The sequence below is a fragment of the Amphiura filiformis genome, chromosome 18, assembly GCF_039555335.1.
Source record: "Amphiura filiformis chromosome 18, Afil_fr2py, whole genome shotgun sequence".
NCBI classification, from domain to species: Eukaryota; Metazoa; Echinodermata; class Ophiuroidea; order Amphilepidida; family Amphiuridae; genus Amphiura; species Amphiura filiformis.
Window position 1 is genome coordinate 33,822,132 of NC_092645.1, and position 16,646 is coordinate 33,838,777.

Sequence of the window (16,646 nt, forward strand, 5' to 3'; positions counted from 1 at the left end):
AACATTGGTTATGGAAATGTCAAATTTTTCATGATAAATCAAAAGGTTTAAGCCTTGAAACATTATTTTACTGGAATTTAAGTTGCTTCTATGCATGATTTCAGTAAGAAAAATGTATTTTACATAAGCTCAGAAAATTATGAAATGAAAGCTGGAATACATGTGAAATTCCATTCCAAAGGAAGTCATCAGATACGTATAAGTTTTAATTTTATACCATGTTTTGCTATATTTATTTTGCAGTTTTGAAAATCTTTAACATCAAGTGTCATTTACAATGGAAATTTCCCAACCTTAAACACATTTTTTTTTTTTTTTTTTGGTTCCTAAAATAATTTGAATGTCTAACTTCATGTACAGTACAAATACTACTTGATGAAAGGAACCTCCAAGCTAAGTTTCATAGAAATTGGGAGTTATTGTTTAGAATTGGCAATTCAAGCGATTCGTGTTTCGGAGGCTTCAATTAACAACACAAGTGATCATAAAAGTAAAATATTTGGCTAACTACTACAAGTTGACATGAAAAAATAGGTAAAAATATCACAATTACCAATTTTCATGCTTTGCTTTTAAGTATTGAATTTCAGTTGTGACAAAAAGTAAATTATCACAGCAAGTCATGATTTTTTGTTACGGATGCTTCATGCTAACAATGGCTAAACATTGCAGAAGTAGTTTTTTGAAAAGAACACTGTTGGGATCATCTAAGCTGTTATTTTCTTGTGTGTCTTGAATCAATAATTCTATGCCGCAGATATTGTAGATTTATCACACTTAAATTTTTCACCCATTTGTTAAGTATTGTATGGTGTTAACTTGCATTAAGCCTCCGAAACAGGCTTTCTTGGGTATCAGTATATTTTTCAAACATCTATATAATAATACGCTATTCTCTGTAGATCTGTTTGTTTGTCTGTGACTACTAATGTGAGGCCGTCGTAAGTCGTAGGTGGCTGAAACTTGGTGGGTGGGTGTAGTTCTGTCCTGGCAAGAAGAAGTTTATGTTTGTTAAGTCATCTGACCCCGGGGCCCCCTCCCAGGGGTCATCTGAGGTCAAATTACTAAAAAACTGTTGTGTGAGGCCGTCGTAGGTCGTACGAGGCTCAAACTTGGTGGGTGGGTGTAGTTCTGTCCTGGCAAAAAGACGTTTATGTTTGTTAAGTCATCTGACCCCGGGCCCCCTCCCAGGGGTCATCTGAGGTCAAATTACTAAACACTGTCGTATGGGCATGAAACTTGGTGGGTACAGACAACATTTTGAGCCAAAATTTTGGAAGGTCATTTTGGGGTCATCCGAGGTCACCCATGGGTCATTTGAGGTCAAATTAGTAAAAACTGTTGTATGTGCATGCAACTTGGCGGGTACAGACAACTTTTAGAGCCAAAATTTTGGAAGGTAATTTTGGGGTCATCCGAGGTCACTCACGGGTCATCTGAGGTCAAATTAGTCAAAACTGTCGTATGGGCATGAAACTTGGTGGGTATACAGTCACCATCAGCCAGGTAATCGTGCCCAGCCGAGAACCGCCAAATACGGGTAACCGCCTAGTTAATCATAATATCAACACTTTTTAAATTTATGACATTCTGCACATATCAAGTAGCAATTACAATGCATATCATGCGCGTATTTATGGGGGGGCTTTAGAGGCGCCAGCCCGGGAGTCAAAGTAGGGGGCGACAAAAAGCGAAGGGCGGCGGAAGAAGAAGGGCGGCAAAAACAGGAGCGGCAAAAACTAAGGGGGCGGTAAAACGAATTAGCAAAGAAAAAAGGCGCCAAAAATTGAAAATGCATAAAAAAAATTTGAAAAATGGTTGCTTTTAGGGCGCTAGTGCCTAAAATCCTTTTTTTTTTTTTTTTTGCTCTTCACTTTTTCGAACGACCGTGAAAAAATTAGGGTCAACCTTTTCGGGCTGTTAAGGAATGAGCGGCAAAATTGTTTCTTCTTCAGCCCCTGGGGTTGGAGCGAGAACGGTACGACATTGCATATATCAGTATGAAACTCACCAATTTTTGTGCAAAGATGACAATTAATCGTAATGTTTCGGAGACTTCATTTGTTTCGGAGGCTTCAAGTGTTAACGGAAACTTTGTATTGGGTCCCATTTTCAAACGGTGATGTATATCTCCACTGTTTAAAAACAAGTGACTTGAGGATACACTTTGCTACATTTTGATAAATAGATTGGATGAGCTCTTTTATTTATATTTGAGCAAGCTAGCTGAACACTTTGTTTCGGCGGCCTCAAAAGAGTTTTAACGGAAAATCGCCTCTATGAAGTCAAAGATTTTATAAAAAATTAAAAAGCTTGCAAATCGGCTGCTAACTAGATGACTTATGTGGCCAAAAATTGTGGAATTCTGCAGGATCAAAGTGTTAAAAATCCAAAGTTACACCCTTTAGATCTCACACCACCAAATCAGAGTCCCATAGAGATATGTGCTAAATTTGCCTTAAGAAAACGTCATTTTTTCTTCACAGGAGCGACTCAGTTTTAAGCGACAGCTATGATGGTTGAAATCAGCCCTTGCCTGATCCCTCTGGCTGGGAAAAAATATAGGTTGACCGTCATTATTTTTTACGACTGGCCCTCAAAGTCTCACGATGTCTGGGAATTTCCTATTTTTCAGGCAAAACCGTGCCGGTGTTTCTGTAAAGAAAAGGCTGCTTAAAATCATTAAAAGTTATTCGATCTCTCCCATCTGTGGTACACTTGCAGGAATTAATATTTCTAATCATGCCCAATCCAAATTTGGCTAAAATTATGCAAATTTCTGCTCATTTTAATGCTTAAATTCAGAATCAATGGGTTTTTCTGAGAAGTGAAATTCAAGGGCGCACAACCATATATACTATTTGGTGGTGTGAAATCTGAATGATGCAACATGTTTCTGATTATCCTTAATTTCAGACTATTTTAATCTAATTAACTTATTTTTAGCATAATTTGAGCAAGCAGCTGGTTAAAAAATTTTTTCAAGCAGAATCATTGTGTCTGTGACATCTGCTATCTACTGAAGATAGCATTGTGATTACCATGTTAAAAATTCACCAAGACTTAGGCTTTCAGCAATTTATGGTCAAGAGGGACAAGTAACCAGGCAAACACACAAAAACAAAGAAGAACATGACCACAATGTCTGAATTATAAGTGCTGAATTATATGGCCTATTAGTGAAATTTTAAGTCTACCCCCCCTAAGCTTACCTGATCCATGGACACATTTTATGAGCTCCAACCAGTGCCCTAGCCCACGTGCCACCATATACTGATGTCTTCTACATCTGGCACTGAGTCATTGCATACCATCATGATTGTAAACATTACCTGGGTTACCAGTAGTGGAATCATAAGCTTAGCCTACCCCCCCCCACCACCAACACACAAACCGTAAGCTTACCTGATCCAGGCGCCTATTTCATGAGTTCCGACCAGTACCCTAGCACCATACTGCAATGTCTTCTCTATCTGGCACTGAGTCATTGCATGCCATTGATGATGTAAGCTTACAAAATATTATGATTACATTGCATGGGCCTAAGTCACTCTATACTGAAATGGAATCTTTCACTCAAACACACATTTTGGGTCATAAACTCACCTTAGCACTGGTATATTAGTAGCAAATGTTGCAGTTCTCTTCAATTTTAGCCTTTAATTACATAAATTCAGTCAATGCACTTCTTCGGTGAATCCAAACACGAATTAGGCACAGGGCTAACTTGCTCAATCAAAATTTGAGACTCACACACACAGCTCCATTCAGATCTCACACCACCAAATCAGAGTCCCATAGAGATATGTGCTAAATTTGTCTTAAGAAAACGTCATTTTTTCTTCACAGGAGCGACTCAGTTTTAGCGACAGCTATGATGGTTGAAATCAGCCCTTGCCTGATCCCTCTGGCTGGGAAAAAATATAGGTTGACCGTCATTATTTTTTACGACTGGCCCTCAAAGTCTACGATGTCTGGGAATTTCCTATTTTTCAGGCAAAACCGTGCCGGTGTTTCTGTAAAGAAAAGGCTGCTTAAAATCATTAAAAGTTATTCGATCTCTCCCATCTGTGGTACACTTGCAGGAATTAATATTTCTAATCATGACCAATCCAAATTTGGCTAAAATTATGCAAATTTCTGCTCATTTTAATGCTTAAATTCAGAATCAATGGGTTTTTCTGAGAAGTGAAATTCAAGGGCGCACAACCATATATACTATTTGGTGGTGTGAAATCTTTACCATGAAAATGACAATATATGTATCGCATGCAATTTACGCAACAAAAGAATACAACAACATTCAAATATGCGCCCACCTCAAAAGCAACTGTGTACATCAATATCAGCAAACAATGGAGCTGTAAGACAAGGCCACAATCATCAATACTTCCTGTATTATCTCTGGTAGAACTTGTAGTTTCAAATGCAGAATCGTATTACAAGATCAAAATATCTGAAATATCAAAAAAATATTGAACATTAATGTCCTTTTAGGCAGGCTGAATGGTCAAAAATCAAGGTAAAGTTAGACTTGCTCAAGCCCTTTCGGACCTGATGTCTCTGTGATATTATATCTTATTCTTTTTTCAGCTTTGGCCCTGGTCACTCTATGACCAAGCCCCGGTCCTTAAACATGTCCTCCCTCCCCTTAAACATGCTTTTTCTGTCAGGATTGTTCCTTCTGCAAAATGATTTAAAAAATCTTTTGAATCAACTCAATCGGACAATCCGTTGCGAAGATACAGTCTTGTAAAGATTCACAAAATTGGCCATTTTTACCCCATTTTTAGGAAAATCCCGATTTTGTCATAAATTTGCATATTCATGAAGCGATAATTGTGGGAATAAAGCCAAAGAAGGCATGAGATGGATTGTTTTTGTTTATTTAATGTTCATTTATGCAAATATTAAAAATCCAGGGTCATAATTGCTATATTTGCTTCTTTACAACATTTTTAAAATGGCTGAAATCACAAAAATAACTCCTTTGCCAGGACTTTTAAGGTTAGGTAAATATGTGTGATTTTCACCATTGAGGGCGCTATTATGTGCCAATTATGACATTCAAAGGCCTGTATTTCCTTAACTACACAACCAAATTGTCTGATTTTTGCACAGGATTTTGCTCTGAGGGTCTAGATTGTAAAACTGAATATAGCAAAATTGTACATCTTTGGGAAAATAGTTTTATTTGATGACAAAAATTTATTTTGTGCGTAACTTTTTATGCGTGACCATACAAAATGCTATATTCACCTTCATTACGAGCAGAAAATTTTCTATCTAATTAGGTAGTCGGGTTTGCACAGAAGTTACTAGGAGACAAATTATATGGAATTCAAAATGCCCAAAAGTTTTCCAACTGCTGCAGAATCTGTTACAATTTCCACCATACATTTGTGTATGTACATGTAGGCAGGGGTACACACAATAGCTAGCATTGTGGCCACCCTAATACTAATATATATGTCTATACCAAAGTACTAAGTATTCTAACCACTGATATACCACAGAACTCTCACTTCCCTGACTCATGCTGTAGGCCTACATGTATACCCTAGTCCTGTGTCAAAATAATCTTAACTAATTGATCTAATCCCTTGAAGATTAATTGGTGTGATATTTTAAAAGTCCTCCCCTGTTTGCTGTTTAATAGTGACATGCCTTCAGGGAGTTCTTGCTGTTGTCTGAAAGTTTGTGCAAACTAGAAAGAAACAGGATTGACACTTGATATCTCTAAACATGACATGTGGTATTATAGTAGAAGTCAAATGAAGATAAATACCACTAGCTACCACTATCCTAAATGCACTACAGCTTGAATCAAGGCTAGGTAAAGTTAGAAAGGTAATTTTTTATGCATCCTTCTAGTTCTACGAATAAAGCTATGCATAATTGGCTCAAAATATGCTAAGGTGTCATATTATAGCCATACATGTATATTTTGACATCTTTTTTTTTAAATAATAATTATAGAAATGGAATATTTGCTAGTTTAGTGGCAAGTTTAGGTAGTAAAGACATAGCATACACAATTTAAGTAAAATCCTTTCACTCTAAATAATAAAAATAATAAAAATAGCTGTAAAATGCCTATTTTTACACTTTTATTTGTAACATGCCAAGAGACGCCTTTTTTCAACAGCTTTTAATTTTTTATGGATCCTTATAGAAATTCATGTGACCTGTTTCCCAAAATGGTGCAGTAAACCAATCAAAAAAAAAACAGAAAGAGGCATTATGAATTATAAGTTAACAGATCAAAAAAAGGATTTAAAAGTTTGCCTTGCGTATGTTACTATTGTCTGTCAAACTTTTGATTGATTTTGAAGTCCCTCACTTTTTTATAAACAAAGACTTGAAGCATAAACTAAAGGGTAAATCTATTGTAAATAACTTCATGGTCTATAACTTATCTTTCTTTTAGTGTATTATGAACGATATATGTGCATACTAGAATTTAAACCTGGTTGGAGACCAAAAGAAAAGAGCTGGAAAAATAACTGTGTGTTACACTTTTATGACACCTTAGCTTATTTTGAGCCAATTACATATATTTCAGCCCAAAAATACAAGCTGGACAAAGTCTTTGTCAAACAATCAAATCTACATATTCTTATGGTGTCGGGGCCCAAATCCACCAAACAAAAATTGTTTTTGAAAAAAAGTGTACTTTTTGAATAAAAACTTCAAAGAAAATAAGTTTAGATTTTTCAATATAGTGCCTGAAGAGTGAAAATGGCAAACTGAGTTATTTCTTTTTCAAAGATATTGCACGCTCCTACTAATTTGGCCTTAAACCTAATCTATTACCCCCACAAAAGTGGAATTTTTGAGAGGTGTGGAGGTCACGGCCCTGCACTTCTTAGTAATTATTTATCATGAATATTATTGTCATGTTGATGACATCATAGTTACTTGCATTTTGTTCATTTTAAAATTTTGAAACATTTAACGCTCAAAAAGTCACACAAAATCAATCACATATATTTTTCTTTGAGTACAATCCTTGTGCACCAGATACTTGCAAATGCATTCAGTAATATGTTTGCGAAGATCTTGGATATTGCCACAAAGGAAAAAAAATCAAGTGGTGTGAGGTTTGGTGATCGTGCAGGCCACTCCACAGCATGAGCCATCCCAACCACTCTGTTTGCAATCCGTGGACAGAGTGAAAAACAGGTACTTACTTTTATTCAAAAGGGCATATCTTCAAAAGTTGTGAGCCGATTGAAATAATTGTTTCAGTTTATTAAGGTTAAATGCAATTGATTTTCAAGGCTTGATTCCAGAGGGGCGGAAGTTAATAATGGAAACAGCCATGCAGAAAAGAATGAACTCACGCGTACAATACCCGGGGTACAATAGTGTATTAATCTGAACTAGAACACGGACAAACCGCGGCTCGTGAGTCATCCTATATGTTGCAGGGATAGGGAAGGGGCGACCATGATAGGACCATATGGGCTGATATGGGGGGTGATTGTGGGCAGCCGTTTTCGGCAATTTTCCTTTGGATTTTCTAAATTTTCACTTTTAAAATTATCCTGGATGATATCTGTCGTGAAATAAATCAATGCTTCTATAGGCTAATAGCCCTAGTATGCCTATTTATACCCTGATTATGCAATATATAGGCCTACAACAATAACTACAACAACAGTAACAAAACCAACAACCAATATTTTGTTAATCTAATTTGTAAAAATATATTCATAGGCCGCGCCTAGACTAGTATAGCCTAAAAATTCCTGAATTATATAATGAAAAAAAAACGGGCAAAAACAATCAATCACTGCAGTCAGAAAGAAAGAAACGAACAAGAAAAAAGAAAAAAGAGAGAGAAAAATAAAATAAAATAGATAGAATGGACCACATAGGGACTCGAACACGTACCAAAGTTTTCCAGCTCAAAACTATAGTATTATATAGTCGAGCGTTAGCCCAGCGCTAACCCGATTGAGCTACTGAGTGATCTGTGAAATCGATTGATCTCAAACTGACTATTATGGAATAGTGCATACCAGGCTCTTATGATAAACAATCTCATCACCGCTGTAAATGTCGGAGGTATCGATGGCGAAAAACCTCGATTTTTGCAAAAGTAGCTTAAATTTGGAGTGAAATTCAAATGGGAAAGGAATCGACATACTTTTGAGAAATAATGTAGGCAGTTAGAAATCAAAATTAATGTTCCACAATCCAGATATCGATAATGTAACATAACAGTGTTTTGTGGTACAAGATTCTCGAAAATTGTTCCCAAAAACGGGCTAATAAAATTTAATCGGTACTGTTTTTGGTTCTTCCCCATGGCAACATTATTTCTTTGGTCGATTTGTAGTTCAATACAAAAAAGGAGAAAACAATCACTCGGCGTAGTTTTATACGGAGTGAATATTTGAAAAAAACTGCATGGAACGTGTTTTTGATCTTGTGAACACGGTGCGTAAAAATGATTTAAACGAAGGATTTTCAAACGGATTCTAAAAATTTGTATAAGACACAAAAATAATGTTAAGATACGTCCATGCACCAACATTTGACTCACTGCGATATTTGATTGCTGAGAAAACGCGGTTTTAGAGAACAACTTTATACGTCTTTTATACGTTTTTTATACGTTTCTTCGTGTAACCTTAAAGCTAACGATTAAAGGTTTCTTTACAGACCAAAATATATTTAATCAACTTTTCAGAAAAAGAGGGCGCAAAGAGGGGCCTCTTTTTTTGGGGACACCCTGTATGTAAAGGACTGGCTTACGCCATTTTGGATGTCAATGGGAAATACACACTTAACGATTTAGCCGGTTAGAAACTTGAAAAAATCTTTAAAATTTTATCAATGTATATAAAAGTGGTACCAACCTTATTGTGCTTGCTAATTTAAGGGGTACTACACCCCTGCCCAATTTTGTGCCTATTTTCGCATTTTTCTCAAAAATTATAGCGCATTGGTGACAAGTAAGATATGTATGTTATAGGGGCAAGGACTACAACTACTGCAGTGGAAATGTTATTTCAGCACAGACAACAGTTGTGGAGTTAGTCAAAAATGAGGGAAAACCAATATTTGATCAATAAATCAATAACTACTTGCATTGAGTTGCTGAATCTTCAGTGCAGTAGTTGTAGTCCTTGCCCCTATGATAGACATATCTTACTTGTCACCAATGCGCTATAAATAATTGTTTGAGAAAAATGCAAAAATAGGCACAAAATTGGCCATGGGTGTACATGTAGTACCCCCTTAAGACTCGGTTGAAACAAAATTAAGGATCGAATGCATTTTAGTGTCCAAAAAGGCAAAATTATCGTCAAAGTTCTGCGAAATCGGCACCCTTATGAAGGGTTCAGAATTGAATCGGATCAAAAACACAAAATTACAACTTTAAACATACTATTGGCAAAAGACATTCATTACATTATTACCAAACAATATATAGAATAGAAAATTTGACATCATTTTCTCAAAATATTGAAGAAATTTGCTCACTAGACATCGAAAAAGTATGCAATCCAATTCCCGTTCAAACGTGTGAGAAACTGAAAGTGCATATTAAATCCCGACTAGTCTAGTAGGGCCGAATTGGTCAAGATGGGAGATTCCGCGCTTGTTGATAGAAAGACAGCTTAGGCTAAATAGAAATTGGCACTCCTTTCGTGGTGGATATTTTAAATAATAAAGTATAAAACATGCAGGCATATATGTCCGGCACTTAGGCAGGGTGATTCTTTGTTGGATTATTTTATTTGATCCTATTTGTGACCTCTTCTCATAATTTATTACTTTCTTTTTCTCACAAGTCTGAAACATCGAGTCGCAGACTCGCAGTACTTACCGTCCATGCGAACTTGGATGTAAGCTTAAGCTTTAGGCCTATATCATGTGTGTAGGCCTATACATGTACGCAAATTCAAGAAAGTAGAAAACTTGGAAGTATGACTATATATCTCTTAAATTTGCATCTGTGGGCCTATACCGCTCATTCTACAAAATCCGGTGCCAATAGCCTTTTTTCCGTTCTTTGGTCCACAAACACTTTGTCGAGCATTTAGGGCATCAAATATGTTGTTTTTCTGGTAGAACTCAACGAGATCTACACGGACATAATTTTCCATACTTTAAATGCTTTCTTCAGCCTGATTAACCCTTGCAAGGGCTCAAAAATCGCTAAAAATGCGTTTCCACTGCTCAAGTGTCACATTCTAACCCTGAATATTTTCTTTGAATATTAAAATGCGATTTCTTTACATATTTGTTATTTTTTAATGAGATAACGCACCATCATATTGTTTATCAACATTATTTTTAGTGATTAAAACGCCTTTTGTGTAATTCTAAAATAAATTGCACTTTCCACCAAAACGCTGTGAGCTACGTTACCCCTTTTTAAGGGTTGTGTAAAGCTATATCAGGTTGGTAGGGGTAAAAGTAAGATTATTGCCATTTTGACCAAAACACGTACGCATTTAATGATTTGCCAAACAGAAACTAACAGAATAACACCTAAAAGTATCATTTTTTGATCATTTTGCATAAATACGACTTTCCACGATTTACAAAATGTTTGTACCGGGTATGCCTGTTGTCAAGTCGATGACAGACACGCTGTACCAACCTTGAATAATTATACTGAATTGTGATGTAACATTCCGTACAGAGGGTATTCAATACGGCGTGACAGAGCCATTATCATTCAAATAAAAGTCTGGCCTCCATAAGGTAACAATAAACAGGTAATACATGTAATAGGTATGGCTGGTCGCGAAATCGATCTTGAAACCTGTCTCGCTGTCATCTTAAGCTACAGTGTGTCACTTGCATTTATTATGGAGTGCAGAATTAACCATCCATTTGTTGCGAAATGAGTAACATGTAATTGTGGACATAGCTAGTTCTTGCTCTGAGCCCTCGTAATATTGAAAACACATGAAAAGGTCACTTAATCCAATATCAAGAATTATTCAGTGTTTCAAGCTCTACATCTGTGCCAAATTTGGTGTATCTCCTATGACAACTGTATGATGTCTACACATAATTGCAAAGTAGGCCTATGCGATAGTGATAAAGCAGCAATGTCTTGTGCTTATGAAGCCTCTGCGCTGTAAGTTACACACATGCAATTTTTACACGTGCAAAACATCCAGTTTTAAGAATATCAATATCACGCCAAAACGAATGAAGTTTTTGCAATGAAAGTAACACAATAAGTAGGTGACATTTATGCCATTGTATTTCACGTACCGTAGGCCTATATACTCAAATTAAATGCAATGTTGATTAATGTTTTCAAACACGGTATATCATTCTGGAACACCCTGTATCTTAGAACCGTCCTTCAACACAGGTGACAGTATAATTGTTATATTGTTCCGGTCCATTTACGACATAGCCTTCCTGATTTTAATACACGATGATACAATAAAACATGAGCTCGGTTTGAATGGTTGTGGAATCAAACTAGAGACCTGTTCCTTTGTCACATTAATAGACCTGATAAATCAAGCAGAACGACTTCATGACAAATCCTGCAGAATTGACCGTGTTTCCAGCGCTGCAGTGTTGGTATTAACTTTGGGCTTCTTATGAATTGATTGTCAATACATTACAGGTATATACATTAAAACTCAAACGGAGAAAGAATCGCGCATACATGCGTTAGAACATTTTAAACATTGTTTTAAAATTGTATATTACAATTTATTTACATTAACATTGTACCCTAAATAACATGGACATTTGGGTGATATATTGATGTAGTTACGGGCCATATTTAGTGCCGATTTGTCCCAATTTGCTTTTGACTTGCCTGGCAACACATGGCTTGTCGTGTGAAGAAGCTTGAAGACAAAGTTGGAGACCCATAAGGAATTATATTTGTTCTCAAACGGAATCATGATGATAATCGTAAGTAAAAGTAATTAAATAACATAGCGCTATTAGCTCGCCTATGAACCTTGGTATTCGTTAGTTAACCGGATAAATAACTTTGGCAAAACTGACAAATTTGTACCAAAATTGGCGTTAACTCGTTACTGTCGAAAATGCACAAAATATGGCTTCCGTGAATCTAAACAAATTGATATTTAAAAATTGGTTAATTGTATTACCATAAATCGAACATGGACATGCAGGATGGTATCTCTAGAAGTCTTTTTGCCTAAAAATTGGAATTTTGTTGAATTTAAAGTAACAAAATAACATGCGCCAGACAGTGGTCGATTTAGAGTGTAAAATCAGGTAGTATTTTGTGTATTGACGAGCTTGAACATGCCTTCGTTGCATTCGAAGTCGCAAATATCTATCATAATTCCTATTTCAAGGTCCTGTAAATACCTCAGCAAAAGATAGGGTCATCGTCCAACACGGACTGCTCGAAAATAGTTCACCTATAAAAAACTGCATTAGGCTGTTATGCGTCAGTGTTATGTACAGGCATATTTGAAGAATTTCCTATCAACTAATAATATTAAGATTGCTAAAATATTAATCTAAAGACTTCAATCTTAAATGTGCACCATAAATTTTGCACCTGAGATAGATATTGCTAGGCAAAATTTCACAGCAAACATGGCAGTTTTCTCCCATTTCGGAGATATTTGAGACAATACAGCTCGACCCCTTAATACACGTTATTGGAAAGAAGTAAAACAGAGGTATCAATGTAATTTGCGGTTTTTGAAAGGAAACACTCGTAGGTTTTAAAAATCACAGTAAAAATCGTGATGCTGTAGCATTTTTGGCATAGAAATGTTGTAAACATTGAAATTTCGACCGACCATGTTAAGATTGGTGAGCTACGTTACCAGGATTCTATATAGTATGCACTTGTATTAGATGTACTTCCTAATAATATGCGAAAGCTACCAGTGGTCGAACCCCATTTATATTAGAATTAACCGACATAACGTTCTAACGTTCGCAAATCACATTAAAAACCAGTGAACTACGTTACTGTGAGCTACGTTACACACTCATTTACGCATCTTCAAAACTTCTATGAAATGGTGAAATCTGTTTTACATTTCACTCAAGTGATCTTTAGATTGCTTTTTATGACCTTGGATTGAGTAAAACCAGCCCATTTTGTAGTCGGTAACGTAGCTCACATTACATTGAGTTTTAGTGTTAAAAACATCATGACTTCCTGAAAGAAAAATATTTAAGTGGTGTTGGCAATTTTTACATCTGAAACTAGTGATACATTTACTCTTAATATACAAAAAAGCAGGTATTTTGGAACAACTTTTATTTTTTCAATTTTTATAGTGGATTGGCACCGGATTTTGTAGAACTAGCGATATATATACGAATATAGAGTAGGCCTACCTATGACTGTGAATTAATTTAGATGCCAAGACAAGCAGATATCGTAAAAGTCACCGGCGCTTGCAAAAGTTATGACTGAACGCTTTACAATGGTTTATTATACTCGTCATGTATATCGCCATGGTCAGGGCACGTACCGGTTATGTAGGCGGACAGTAGGCCTATTTGCATGCATGCTTGTCGTGGGTCGACCTGGCTAAAAATCCTGGCGTTTGCTGGCCGAATGTGACAACCCAAAATTTACGGTCGACCTGGGAGAAACCGATTTACGATAACTTAGGTGGTCTATCGTGTGCGATACGATATTTGTGTACATCCATACCAAAACGATGCACTTGTCGGCTGCTGCTACATGTACATGTGTCTTATTTCATATAATAGCTAGGAATAAATACCAGACTCATCTCAAGTGGCGGTCACTTCAAATCATCCCCAATTCATACATACACGTTATATAACAGCATATGTGATTGGTCGATAGGCGGGCATAAACAACGTTTATGCCCTGCTTTCTGGTCGTAAACAAGCCGCGTCAGAACCGATGAACGCTCGCGAGTAGGATATGTACGCGCGTATGCTCGTGGGCTATTTACGCAAAGCGAGAATGATGTACGCGATGTTCGCGCGCATCCAAACACGGTGGACTGAGCAAGTAAACGTTTTCTTACAATTAGAATGGAAAAACTTTTAAAAAGGATAAGAAATTGGTAGTTTTTAGTCTAAAATGACGATATTTTTTAGTTGTGGAGGAAAATAACAGCACGCAGAATGTTACGTATGTATGAGCGGGTTCATTCATATATTTTCATGACTAAGCGTTGTTTATGCCCTCGGGCTAAAGCCCTCGGGCATAAACAATCGCTTAGTCATGAAAATATGAATGAACCCCTAAATCACATGATTTTAGGAATACAGAGAACATTCCTTAACTGCGTGACTTGGGGATGATTTGAAGTGACCTCCACTTGAGATGAGTCTGGTATTTATTCCTATCTATTATGTGAAATAAGACACATGTAGCAGCCGACAAGCATGACAAGTACATCGTTTTGATATGGATGTACACATTTTAGGTCGACCTGGGATTTTTTTCTCCCAGCTTGACCCAAAATGCTCTAGTAGGACTATGTGCTTCTTTTGTCCAATTTGCCATCAAGATTTCGAATGGAAACATGTCAGAAATTAATATTTCTACACCATGTACACTGACTAATACTACATAAGGCCAAATAAAAAATAAAACATGTTTCACGTCCCCTCCCACTTCCTTTTTTGAGGTTTCTTCAATTTTATTTTTTGAAATTCAGTTATAACTTTTCAAAAAATATGTCTAGGAAGTAGAGATGCTTTCTATAGCCTTGCTAATATTACAGAAACACTTTTATGTGGTTTTGTGAGAGCTAGAGGGGTAGACTAATTCCAATCAGCCGTCTACATTTTGCATACTGTGTATGCTTCGTAGTGACGACTGATTATCTTACAGCCAATATCATGATGGACTTCTGAAAACTATTCAATGCGACTTTGGTTGTGCGTGGAAGGCGACTGACTAGCGGCGCCGTGTACAGCGTCGCTGTACCGCGCCGCTGTGACAAGATCGCGCTCTGAACTTCTAAAACAAACTCGGTCAAAAGGTCAATTTGGACACAACTGCAAGATGCTCTATGCCACAGGAATCCTGTTGCAAAATCCGTCACTTTTTTTCCACGTAGTTTTCTCAGTCGTCAATCCAGACGGTTGACGACTGAGGGCAGCAGTCTAGCTAGAGGGGGCCTATCTCTCAGAACAAAAAAGGAGAGCGTGGGCGCAATGGTTAGGTACTTGCCTTTAGTGCATGAGGTCCCGGTTCGATTCGGCGGTGGCGATTTGCTGGGATATTGACTTGGGAAAAAAAAAGTATGAAATTAATTGGCAACTTCTGTAGATTAAATTCAGACTTCCGCTCTCCCCATGGTTCATTTAGAATTGGGTAAATGAATCATGAAAGTACTCCGTCCTTCGGAGGGGACGTTAAGCCGTCGGTCCCGTACAGAGAGCCATACCTGTAGTCTGTACATGTATCTCGCAGCCAGTTTCGAAAAAGAGTAGGGTGTTAACCCCTGACTGTTCCCAACCCGTCCCGGTGTTCAAATGGACCCCAATGGAAATAAGCTTCAATAGAGGCTTTCTTGGGTTATCCAGGGTTGTCAAAACCCGAACAAATCAAATCAAATCAAAAATAAAAAGAGGCCTCCTCCTTTTTCCAGGCATTGTTGTATGTACATGTATACGCTAAAACAGCTCTAATTATGGGTATTTACACCTATTTTGCGAAAAAAAAAAAAAAATAAAAAGCCCCCTTTTCCTCCTTTTTTTTCAAAAACCCGGACGTGAAACATGTTTTTTATTTTACTTGGCCTAACATGTATGTAGGTTTTCGCTAAAAAATTGCTACATCATTTACGCACATTTTTCAAACTCAAAGTTAGTCCGAGGTGCTCTGACGATATTCACTCCGATCGCCAGGCAATCTACGTTATGTAGAACGAGCTAACTCAAAGTACGGTAAATCAGCTGTAAATCGAACCCCTGAATAGTATAAATTTAAAGGAGTCATAATATCCATGTCATGTCTTACCTATGGTCCAAATAATCGTATTTTTTCCAGCAATGAAGGTCTGAAATCCGTCTTTAAACCGGGGTGGCTCAGGCTGCCAGAAAATAAAATATTTCTATTGATTTCATATTTTTTACCGGAAGTCACCGGCAATCCAAGCAAAATTTGTATTCCAACAGTTCAAGGTATCTATGAATAATTAACTAGGTGACGTATTTACCAAGGAATGAACTTTCATATCTACCTGGGCTGATATTCATAAAACCACGCTAGGCCTAGTTGACAGCTAAAATTGACTTTAGCAAGCTGCTAAGCCTAGCTGATTGCTAATTCTTATTCATAAAACCCAGTTAGAGTTAGCAACATTCTAAAATTTTGCCAAAACTTAGAGTTGATCTGGGGCAGCGCTAAGTCACTAGTTGACAACTAGTCAGTCTGCATTTGCATAATATTAATATTAATATTTTCTTAAAATAATTATAAATTAATATTAATATTAATAATATTAAGCATTTGCATATTAATGCAAATGCTAACAACTTAATAATTGATATTTTAATATAAACTGCATATTATTAATATTAACATTAATTAATATTAATATTAATTAATAATATTAATTAATATATAATATGCAGTAATAATATTAATATTATTAAATAATATTATTAATATATTAAAGAAAGCAGCAAGTTTAAAAAGCCCCACCTCGGCT

General features: G+C 36.5%; 1 protein-coding gene across 8 annotated transcripts in view; it reads right to left on the reverse strand.

Annotated features, from left to right (window-relative positions):
- Positions 1 to 16,074, reverse strand: part of LOC140140142 (uncharacterized) — a 55,161-nt gene extending 39,087 nt beyond the window's left edge. For 6 of the 8 annotated variants that reach the window (XR_011857217.1, XM_072161992.1, XM_072161993.1 and 3 more), the window contains exons 1-2: positions 15,953 to 16,074; positions 4,320 to 4,456 (exon numbers count right to left, since the gene is read on the reverse strand). The gene's annotated coding sequence lies outside the window, so the exon portion shown is untranslated. Of the gene's footprint in view, positions 1 to 3,606; positions 3,860 to 4,319; positions 4,457 to 15,952 lie in introns of those variants that run through there. The other 2 variants (XM_072161989.1, XM_072161990.1) reach the window with 2 other exon arrangements.
- Between the last annotated feature and the right edge of the window lie 572 nt (positions 16,075 to 16,646).